Source organism: Barbus barbus, assembly GCF_936440315.1.
Source record: "Barbus barbus genome assembly, chromosome: 22".
NCBI lineage: Eukaryota > Metazoa > Chordata > Actinopteri > Cypriniformes > Cyprinidae > Barbus > Barbus barbus.
The window spans coordinates 8950263-8961013 of NC_136750.1; the positions used below are offsets into that span (position 1 = coordinate 8950263).

General features: G+C 40.9%; 1 long non-coding RNA gene across 1 annotated transcript; it reads right to left on the bottom strand.

The window, feature by feature from the left end:
* Window positions 1-6958: 6958 nt before the first annotated feature.
* LOC306887984 lies at window positions 6959-9907 on the bottom strand. Its single transcript, XR_013785712.1, has 5 exons — window positions 9832-9907; window positions 9119-9173; window positions 8442-8584; window positions 7994-8365; window positions 6959-7325 (listed from the first exon to the last, which is right to left on the bottom strand). It is a non-coding gene; the product is annotated as an uncharacterized lncRNA (long non-coding RNA).
* Between the last annotated feature and the right edge of the window lie 844 nt (window positions 9908-10751).

Below are 10751 nucleotides of genomic sequence, written 5' to 3' on the forward strand. Positions count from 1 at the left end.
TATGGATTTGAAAGCTGAGCTAATTTCATCCATCAAAATGGAAATAACCGCGCTTTTTCAAACAGAGCTGAAGAATGTGCTGTCAAACGAATTTGACACGGTTAAATCAGAGCTGCAAGCAGTTAAATCAGAGATTGCATGCAACGCTTCGGCTCTTCGCTCAGACTTGGAAACAATTAAAACGACAATATCAGACATGGAAAGAGGGCTGTCCGGCTGCTCAGACGATGTCACCGAACTACAAAATACTGTGCGCAAATTGGAGAAAAATGTGGAAAGCCTGCAGGAGAAGTGTTTAGACATGGAAGGGCGAATGCGACGGGCAAATATTCGTATACTGAATGTACCTGAAGAATCTGGCGCATGCACTCCAACCAATGTGTCGAAACTACTTAAGGATACTTTAAAGATGGAGAAGGATGTGCTGATCGACAGATCCCACCGCGCCCTCCAGGCAAAACGGGCAGATGGTAAACCAAGAGCAATCATAGCAAAGTTGCACTACTATCAAGACTGTGTCGAAATCCTCCGCTGTGTTCGCGAAGCCGGACCACTTCATTACAAGGATTCAACAATACTCATCTTTCCCGATTATCCGCCGAGTGTGGCCCGCGCAAGATCGACGTTTAACGAAGTCAGAAAACTACTACGAGGAAGAGAGGGTGTCCGCTATGGTATCCTTCACCCGGCTAAACTCCGAATCACACACAACGGAACAGAAAAACAGTTTCAAGACGCAGTGGAAGCTATGACCTATGTGAAAAATAATATTCTTTGAGGAGGTTTGATCACAAGGACTGAACAAGACCATGGCTGAATGCTTAATTCCGAGGTCGAGGATCGAGAGATATTAAATCTCTCCGACTTTATTGGTAATCATAGTTGGAATGTCAAAATCAGAAACATTTTACTGTAATACTGTTATTGTTATTTCTTTTGTTTATAATATTATGTAAACGTCACACTTTTTTTTTTTTTGAAAAAAAAATGCTTATCTTTTTGTTTTTTTTAAATCAATGCTTATCTTTAAGTGACAAAGTTTTAATAGTTGCATGAAGAATGCGCTAAGTCCTTTGTTTTATTTATTTATTTTTTTCATATTTGGATAGTCAAAATTATGTTATCAATCACGTTTGTGCAGAGCAACCTACGAGGCCAAAGTTCCCCAAAAAAGCACTTCATGTGTGGTTACTGCTGCGAGGGGTTAAATCTACACCATGTTCTAGTTGGTGTTTGGAAATGGGTAACTGTTGCACTGGTTATAATACTCCTAATTTTATTTAATTATTTATTTATTTATTTTTGCATTAATGGGGAGGGGTCTCTTCTGCCTGTTTCAAATAAAAACTTAATACCTAAATTCAAATACTCAAGATTATATGGCTAAATCACAGAATGCCAGAGTAAACACATCACGTATTTGCCAGGTAAATCTTGTAAGTTGGAATGTCAAGTCTCTAAATCATCCAGTAAAACGAAGAAAGGTACTTTCACACCTAAAGCAGCTAAATACAGATATTGCCTTCCTACAAGAAACCCACTTGAACACCTTTGATAACTTCAGACTTAGGGGAGGATGGGTGGGGCAATTATTTCATTCTAATTTTCACTCTAAATCTAGAGGAACAGCAATCCTCATTTGCAAAACAGTCTCATTTGTCATGTCAAAAATTGAGGCTGACCCAGCGGGTCATTATATAATAGTAGTGGGTAGACTAAACAACACTCCAGTAGTCTTGGCAAATATATATGCACCTAATTGGGATGACAGCGCATTCTTTACTGGTCTTTTTTCCCGAATACCCAATATAGACACTCATCATTTAATATTAGGAGGAGATATTAATTGTGTATTGTCACCTTCACTAGACCGAAGTTCGCCCAAAACTATGGTACCAACTCGTACAACACAAGTGATTAATCAACTTCTCAAAACCTATGGGATGATCTATGTTTGGAGATTCCAAAATCCCGGCCGAAGAGACTATTCTTTTTATTCACCAGTTCATAAGACTTATTCACGTATAGATTATTTTTTCCTAGACAGTGAATTACTTCCATTAGTCAGTAATTGTGAATATCAAGCAATAGTAATATCAGATCATGCACCGTTATTAATCACCCTAAATATGCCAACTATATATAATGATTATCGACCATGGCGGTTTAATACATTGCTTCTCTCAGATACTAAGTTTGTTAAATTCATATCAATAGAAATAAGTGAATTTTTAGCACGTAATCAGACTCCAGGGGTATCTTTTTCTTTAATTTGGGAATCTTTAAAAGCCTATCTCCGGGGCCAAATTATATCATATAGTGCCAGAGCAAGGAAAAAGCGATTAGAGCGGCTCAAAAAAATTGAAAATGATATTTTACAACTTGATGGAGTTTTGGCATATTCTTCATCACCTGACTTATTTAGGCAACGACTGGTTCTCCAATCGGAATTTAATTTATTATCTACAAAACACATAGAAAATTTGTTAATTAAATCCAGGCATAAGATATATGAACATGGTGAAAAAATAGGGAAGGTTTTAGCACACCAACTACGACAACAGAATGCAGAGCATTCCATTTTGACAATTAATAACGATTTGGGCATTAAATTGACAAACCCCGTGGAGATTAATCAGCGGTTTAGAGAATATTATTCACAATTGTATACATCGGAATCTAGTAAGGTCATTAATGAGTCATTATTTGACTGTTTTTTTTATAAACTTAATCTTCCCACTATTGATCAAGAATCTACTTTAAACTTGGAAAGTCCTTTATCAGTAGATGAAATAATGAGAGCAATAGCCTCTATGCAAAATGGAAAGTCACCGGGGCCGGACGGTTTTCCAAGTGAATTCTTTAAAAAATTTTCTACTGATCTTGCCCCTATTTTACTTTCTGTATATGAGGAATCTTCTACTTCTGGCTCATTACCAGAGACTATGAGACAGGCAATTATATCTCTTATCTATAAAAAGGGTAAAAACGTGTCAGAGTGCAGCTCATATCGGCCAATTTCATTATTAAATGTTGACAGCAAAATATTTGCCAAAATATTAGCACACCGACTGGAAACAGTATTACCTTTACTAGTATCTGATGACCAGACAGGGTTCATTAAAAATCGGTACTCATTTTATAATATACGCAGACTCTTAAATATCATTCATCATCCCATCCCATCCGACACCCCAGAGGTGCTTTTGTCACTTGATGCTGAGAAGGCATTTGATCGGGTGGAGTGGGACTACCTCTTCTACACCCTTAAAAAATTTGGATTTGGAACAAAGTTTATTTCGTGGATCCAAATTTTATACTCTTCACCTGTAGCAGCAATTCGTACAAATAATAATCTATCACCCTTCTTTTCATTAGAACGTGGAATCAGACAGGGATGTCCCTTATCCCCCCTGTTATTTGCTTTGGTAATCGAGCCCCTAGCCATTGCAATACGGAATGATGTTAATATTAAGGGTATACAGAGAGAAGATTCAGAACATAAAGTCTCTCTTTATGCGGATGACACCCTTCTGTATATATCTGATCCATTAAAAAGTCTGCCACAAATATTGATTCTACTGGATGCTTTTGGGAAAATATCAGGCTACAAAACAAATATGCAGAAAAGTGAGCTTATGCCTATCAACTCTGCTGCTAGACAGATTATCCTTAGCTCTTTATCATTTAAATTAACTAAAGATAAATTCAAATACCTAGGTATATGGATCACTAATAAGTACAAACACCCAGATAGCAAAATTGCTGTGGCCCAGATCCGGCCCACACTTGACACTTTCATCTGGCCCACATACCGTATGGAATGATGGCACTTGGGCGGTCCGCTCCTGTTTGCCAGATTTGGGCCACAATTAAGCCATAGCAATGCCGCATGTCAGCCGTAAAAAAAACAAATGAAGCAGAACTGGCCCACATCTGGCCCAGACACCAAAATTGCTGTGGCCCAGATCCGGCCCACACTTGACGTTTTCATCTGGCCCACATACCGCGTGGAATGATGGCACTTGGGCGGTCCGCTCCTGTTTGCCAGATTTGGGCCACAATTAAGCCATAGCAATGCCGCATGTCAGCCGTAAAAAAAACAAATGAAGCAGAACTGGCCCACATCTGGCCCAGACACCAAAATTGCTGTGGCCCAGATCCGGCCCACACTTGACACTTTCATCTGGCCCACATACCGTATGGAATGATGGCACTTGGGCGGTCCGCTCCTGTTTGCCAGATTTGGGCCACAATTAAGCCATAGCAATGCCGCATGTCAGCCGTAAAAAAAACAAATGAAGCAGAACTGGCCCACATCTGGCCCAGACACCAAAATTGCTGTGGCCCAGATCCGGCCCACACTTGACGTTTTCATCTGGCCCACATACCGCGTGGAATGATGGCACTTGGGCGGTCCGCTCCTGTTTGCCAGATTTGGGCCACAATTAAGCCATAGCAATGCCGCATGTCAGCCGTAAAAAAAACAAATGAAGCAGAACTGGCCCACATCTGGCCCAGACACCAAAATTGCTGTGGCCCAGATCCGGCCCACACTTGACACTTTCATCTGGCCCACATACCGCGTTGAATGATGGCACTTGGGCGGTCCGCTCCTGTTTGCCAGATTTGGGCCACAATTAAGCCATAGCAATGCCGCATGTCAGCCGTAAAAAAAACAAATGAAGCAGAACTGGCCCACATCTGGCCCAGACACCAAAATTGCTGTGGCCCAGATCCGGCCCACACTTGACGTTTTCATCTGGCCCACATACCGCGTGGAATGATGGCACTTGGGCGGTCCGCTCCTGTTTGCCAGATTTGGGCCACAATTAAGCCATAGCAATGCCGCATGTCAGCCGTAAAAAAAACAAATGAAGCAGAACTGGCCCATATCTGGCCCAGACACCAAAATTGCTGTGGCCCAGATCCGGCCCACACTTGACGTTTTCATCTGGCCCACATACCGCGTGGAATGATGGCACTTGGGCGGTCCGCTCCTGTTTGCCAGATTTGGGCCACAATTAAGTCATAGCAATGCCGCATGTCAGCCGTAAAAAAAAACCAAATGAAGCAGAACTGGCCAAGTGTGGGCCGGATCTGGGCCACAGCAATTTTGGTGTCTGGGCCAGATGTGGGCCAGTTCTGCTTCATTTGTTTTTTTTTTTTATGGCTGACATGCGGCTTTGCTATGGCTTAATTGTGGCCCAAATCTGGCAAACAGGAGCGGACCGCCCAAGTGCCATCATTCCACGCGGTATGTGGGCCAGATGAAAGTGTCAAGTGTGGGCCAGATCTGGGCCACAGCAATTTTGGTGTCTGGGCCAGATGTGGGCCAGTTCTGCTTCATTTGTTTTGTTTACGGCTGACATGCGGCATTGCTATGGCTTAATTGTGGCCCAAATCTGGCAAACAGGAGCGGACCGCCCAAGTGCCATCATTCCACGCGGTATGTGGGCCAGATGAAAATGTGAAGTGTGGGCCGGATCTGGGCCACAGCAATTTTGGTGTCTGGGCCAGATGTGGGCCAGTTCTGCTTCATTTGTTTTGTTTATGGCTGACATGCGGCATTGCTTTGGCCTAATTGTGGCCCAAATCTGGCAAACAGGAGCGGACCGCCCAAGTGCCATCATTCCACGCGGTATGTGGGCCAGATGAAAATGTCAAGTGTGGGCCAGATCTGGGCCACAGCAATTTTGGTGTCTGGGCCAGATGTGGGCCAGTTCTGCTTCATTTGTTTTGTTTACGGCTGACATGCGGCATTGCTATGGCTTAATTGTGGCCCAAATCTGGCAAACAGGAGCGGACCGCCCAAGTGCCATCATTCCACGCGGTATGTGGGCCAGATGAAAATGTCAAGTGTGGGCCAGATCTGGGCCACAGCAATTTTGGTGTCTGGGCCAGATGTGGGCCAGTTCTGCTTCATTTGTTTTGTTTATGGCTGACATGCGGCATTGCTTTGGCCTAATTGTGGCCCAAATCTGGCAAACAGGAGCGGACCGCCCAAGTGCCATCATTCCACGCGGTATGTGGGCCAGATGAAAATGTCAAGTGTGGGCCAGATCTGGGCCACAGCAATTTTGGTGTCTGGGCCAGATGTGGGCCAGTTCTGCTTCATTTGTTTTGTTTACGGCTGACATGCGGCATTGCTATGGCTTAATTGTGGCCCAAATCTGGCAAACAGGAGCGGACCGCCCAAGTGCCATCATTCCACGCGGTATGTGGGCCAGATGAAAATGTCAAGTGTGGGCCAGATCTGGGCCACAGCAATTTTGGTGTCTGGGCCAGATGTGGGCCAGTTCTGCTTCATTTGTTTTGTTTATGGCTGACATGCGGCATTGCTTTGGCCTAATTGTGGCCCAAATCTGGCAAACAGGAGCGGACCGCCCAAGTGCCATCATTCCACGCGGTATGTGGGCCAGATGAAAACGTAAAGTGTGGGCCGGATCTGGGCCACAGCAATTTTGGTGTCTGGGCCAGATGTGGGCCAGTTCTGCTTCATTTGTTTTGTTTATGGCTGACATGCGGCATTGCTTTGGCCTAATTGTGGCCCAAATCTGGCAAACAGGAGCGGACCGCCCAAGTGCCATCATTCCACGCGGTATGTGGGCCAGATGAACATTATGGCACTTAAGGCAGTCCACTCATGTTTGCCAGATTTGGGCCACAATTAAGCCATAGCAATGCCACATGTAACCCAACAACAAACCAAATAAACCACACCTGGCCACAGTTGATTTTTATACAAACCCTGGTCTTTCCCAACATTCCTCATGCAGCATGGAATGGTGGCACTTTTGCAATGCACTCCTGTTTGCCAGATCTGCTCCACATGTAGGCCAGTTGTTCAGCCACATGTTAGCCAAGAATTACATAAATAAACCATAACTGTGTGTTTTTGTGTGTGCATGCTGTGCCATATCATTGACACTAAGAGATATAAACTAAAGAGAAATTTAAAAATGCCCCCTTTTTATGTTAAGAGAAGTTACAACAGATGATTTAAACACGTTTCTGAAAACATTTGCATTATTTATTAATATTGTCAAAGAACAACCAAGTGCAAGTTTCCATTTTCAAAACTGGAAAGCAATCTAAAAAAAAAAAATAGCAATAATAATAAAAACACAAAATATGTGCATATAAAGCATCTTAGAACTAAACAAAAAACAAAACAAAACATGTTTCCAGTTGGTCATCCAAAAAAAAACAGACAACGCAGAAGTAAACACACTAGAAGACATTGGCAAATGGAGCCATCCAAAATTAAAGAATTTGACCACCTTGGCTGGGCCCATCTGCGTCATCATGGCAATCTTGCAAGCCTTTATTGGATACACACAAAAACAAAGTACACTGTTGAATGCTGATTTTACAATAGTGTTTTAATAGCAATAGCACATTAATACTGAATGGGGAAAAAATGGACTGGAACTACCAGTGCATTAAACAGTTTGGTAACTCTAAGGCCTTAATTGTTAACATTAATTAATGTATTAACTAGTATTAACTAACATGAACTGCATTATTTATTAAGCTTTTTTAATGTTACAGTCATTCACTGTTTGTTCATGTTAGTTCAACCATAAGTTTATCAAGCGACGAGAATACTTTTTGTGCGCAAAAAAACAAACAAAAATAACGACTTTATTCCACTATTCATTTTCGGCTGCTTGTTGTTTTTGTTTTATCGAGTCAGGCAGAGTACATCAAAATTATTATCTGTGATCATTTCATTTACAATAACTGCTTTGGGTGCGAGTGATCTAATATTTAGGAGCCCAAGCTTTAAAAATAGTTTTTGTTCGTTTATTTTGCGTTTTTCTGGTTTAATCACGGTCAGATTTTTTCTAGATCCTGCATTAAATTTATATTTAGACCTCGCTATTCGGGGAACAGACACAGTCTGTATAGATTGGACAACGCAAGTACTTCTATCTTTTAAGTGGGTAGAACAAAAGTCATCATGGCAGTTATTTGAGAATTGGCTTACTAGTCAGATGGAGCGTAGCGTCCTGGAGATGTTGTCTGACAGGAGTTCCGCTCCGACTCTGCTGGGGTGCAGGCCATCAGCACGAAAAAGCCTAGGACGCTCCCAGAAAAGATTCCAATTATTAACAAAGAGCAGTTTCTGTTCTTTATACCATGACAATAACCATTCGTTTAAAGCAAACAGTCTACTGAACCTTTCGTTTCCTTGTCGATACGTGGGAAGCAGTCCTAACACGATGATCGTCGCCGCGGGCGATGTGCTGCGTACCGTCTCGATCAGGCTCCTGTAGTCCCTCTTCAGTGTCTCCGTCTGCTGCAGCTTGATGTCGTTTGTCCCCGCGTGCAGCACGACAGCACCGATGTTCTCGTTGCCCTTCAGGATCGCGGGTAAACATTCGCAGAAACATTGAGAACACGAGCACCGGGGAAACAGTGAGTGTGCGCTCTACCTTCAGCTGACGTAGCACGGACGTGCCGGACGATGGAGCCTCCGACGATCACAGCATCGCGTTCCGTCTCGCGGAGGGGGGCGAAGCGGTTTCGGGTGGAGATGAAGGACATCTGGGACGATCGCATTCTGGGTGCACAGGGTCTGTGCAGTGAAACACACGGAGTAGAGGTAGACTAACAAATCTAAGATCAGATTCAATCTCTTTTAGTAGTGACACAATGTCATCATGGTCAGAGTTTGAGGCCGAACAAGTAATAATGTTAGTCGAACGATTTTGGAAAATAATCTAAATGTGTTTTTTATTTAAAAATTAATTTTTTTACTTTTTTTTTTTTTACTAATAATGCGATTTAATATACTAGTTGTTTAAGCTCTTTATCTTCTGTATTATTCAACAAAGACAAGCAATAAATCATTGTATAATATGGCTGGGAACTGGGAATCTTTAGTCACCTCATGATCATGATTGAGTCACCTCAAAAAAATGTTTTGATGGAATTACATACTGTATGTATTTATAAGAACTGTTTAAAAATAATAATTACACTTTAAAGTTTTAAGTTTTACACTTTAAATTACACTTTTAAATTGTAGCTTATATAAACGAACAAAACAAAAAAAATATTCCTTGATACTTTTTTATTTTGTACCACATGAAATGTATCAGCAGCTTACCTTAATGGTGACAGTGAACTCTAAACTGTAGCATTTTATTTCCACCAGCAGTTTTCTGTAGCAAATCACATTGACATGTGTTATTAAGGTGAAAAACATCCTGACTCAAAACATTAAATGAAAAAAAAAAAAAAAAAAAAAGCAGGCAAACTAATTTTAAAATTACTAGGGTATACTAAAAATGTGAAATACATAGAGTAATAATACCTGAACCAACTTGCTCAATAATATCTATTAGGCTATTGTTACTTTGTAATCATCTCATAAAAGCTATTATTTTAAGAAAAAGCATGTAGTAATTTGTGCATTATTGCTAGTTAACGAAAAATGCTGTCACAAAGTAATAAAACTAGTGCAGTTACTGCAGTATTACTGTATGCCCAATGTATAAACATGAATGAAAAATTACACTATAGGCTATTATATATACATTTTTCATTGTTGTGCCAAAATAAGACAAGAGTTAAATACTTTCACCGTGCAGAACTGACTGAAGGTTGGCAAGATCGGAGCAACATGAGCAAATCTAAATGTATTGGCGCGCCGTTCAATCGATACTTGTTCATTTCGCATTCGATAACCATAATAGATCTAGCTTAGAGCTATAAACTGCCAAAATAATGTTACTTCGAAATTAGAAGTTATTCCATTAACTCATACAACATGGATATAACGAAGCAATCGCTAAGAAAATATAAATGTATCGATCTTACCTTGATTGTTTGTTTGCAGTATTCGTCCTCCCTCCAACTGACAATCCTCTGACCTTTTGGTTTCGAGCGCCTTTTTCGCGCCTTACGGCTGTTTAAATTTAAAGGGCCGAATCAGTTAGATTTTTTTTTTCAAAGACAACTTCAAATGCAGTAAATATTTTGTTATTAACAAAATAGAGATCGTATCTCTAATAAATAAGTAAGCTGAAGCAAAAAAATTTGACAATTTTTTCATGAATGCAGGGGGCTGAAAAAGTTAATTATCAAAATAATAATATTTTCTCACAAGAGCTTTGTCGTTCATTTAATCGTATTTCATCAATTATAATGTCAATTAAAATTATATATTTTTTATCTTTAAGAAAGATTATTTATAGCCTAAAAATGACAGTTGTATAAATGTAAATTATATTAAGCCAGAAATGTGGGCGTGAGACACACGCAATTCAACCAGTTCACACGCTGTGTATTTCTCATGCTGAAAAGGCAATGCCAACCGGGGGCGATTTCGGATACAGCGAAAGTGAAGTTTCCTGCTGCCAGCACGTATAGGCAACATAGATGCGCGAACAAAGTTGACGGAACATTCTCGGCCACTGTACGTTCGTTACTAGGCAACCAACAACATCGCGCGAACACACGTCCTGATGGAGATAGGTTTGAACAAAACCAAAACTAGAAACAGGTTGGCTCTGGACGGAACACTCATCCATTATGACAGTGAAAATGTCTGGGAGCCCCCTACCCCTGTTATCAAGGCATCAAAATGTGCAACAAACACTTACAACACAAAACACATTTCATAAGATGGAGTGTGTACTCTTGAGCAATTTGTTATATTTTTGTAATTTGTGTATATTTGTCATTTTGAAATATAACATTAAAGAGTATTTTTGATGTGATGAATTGCTCTGTCATTT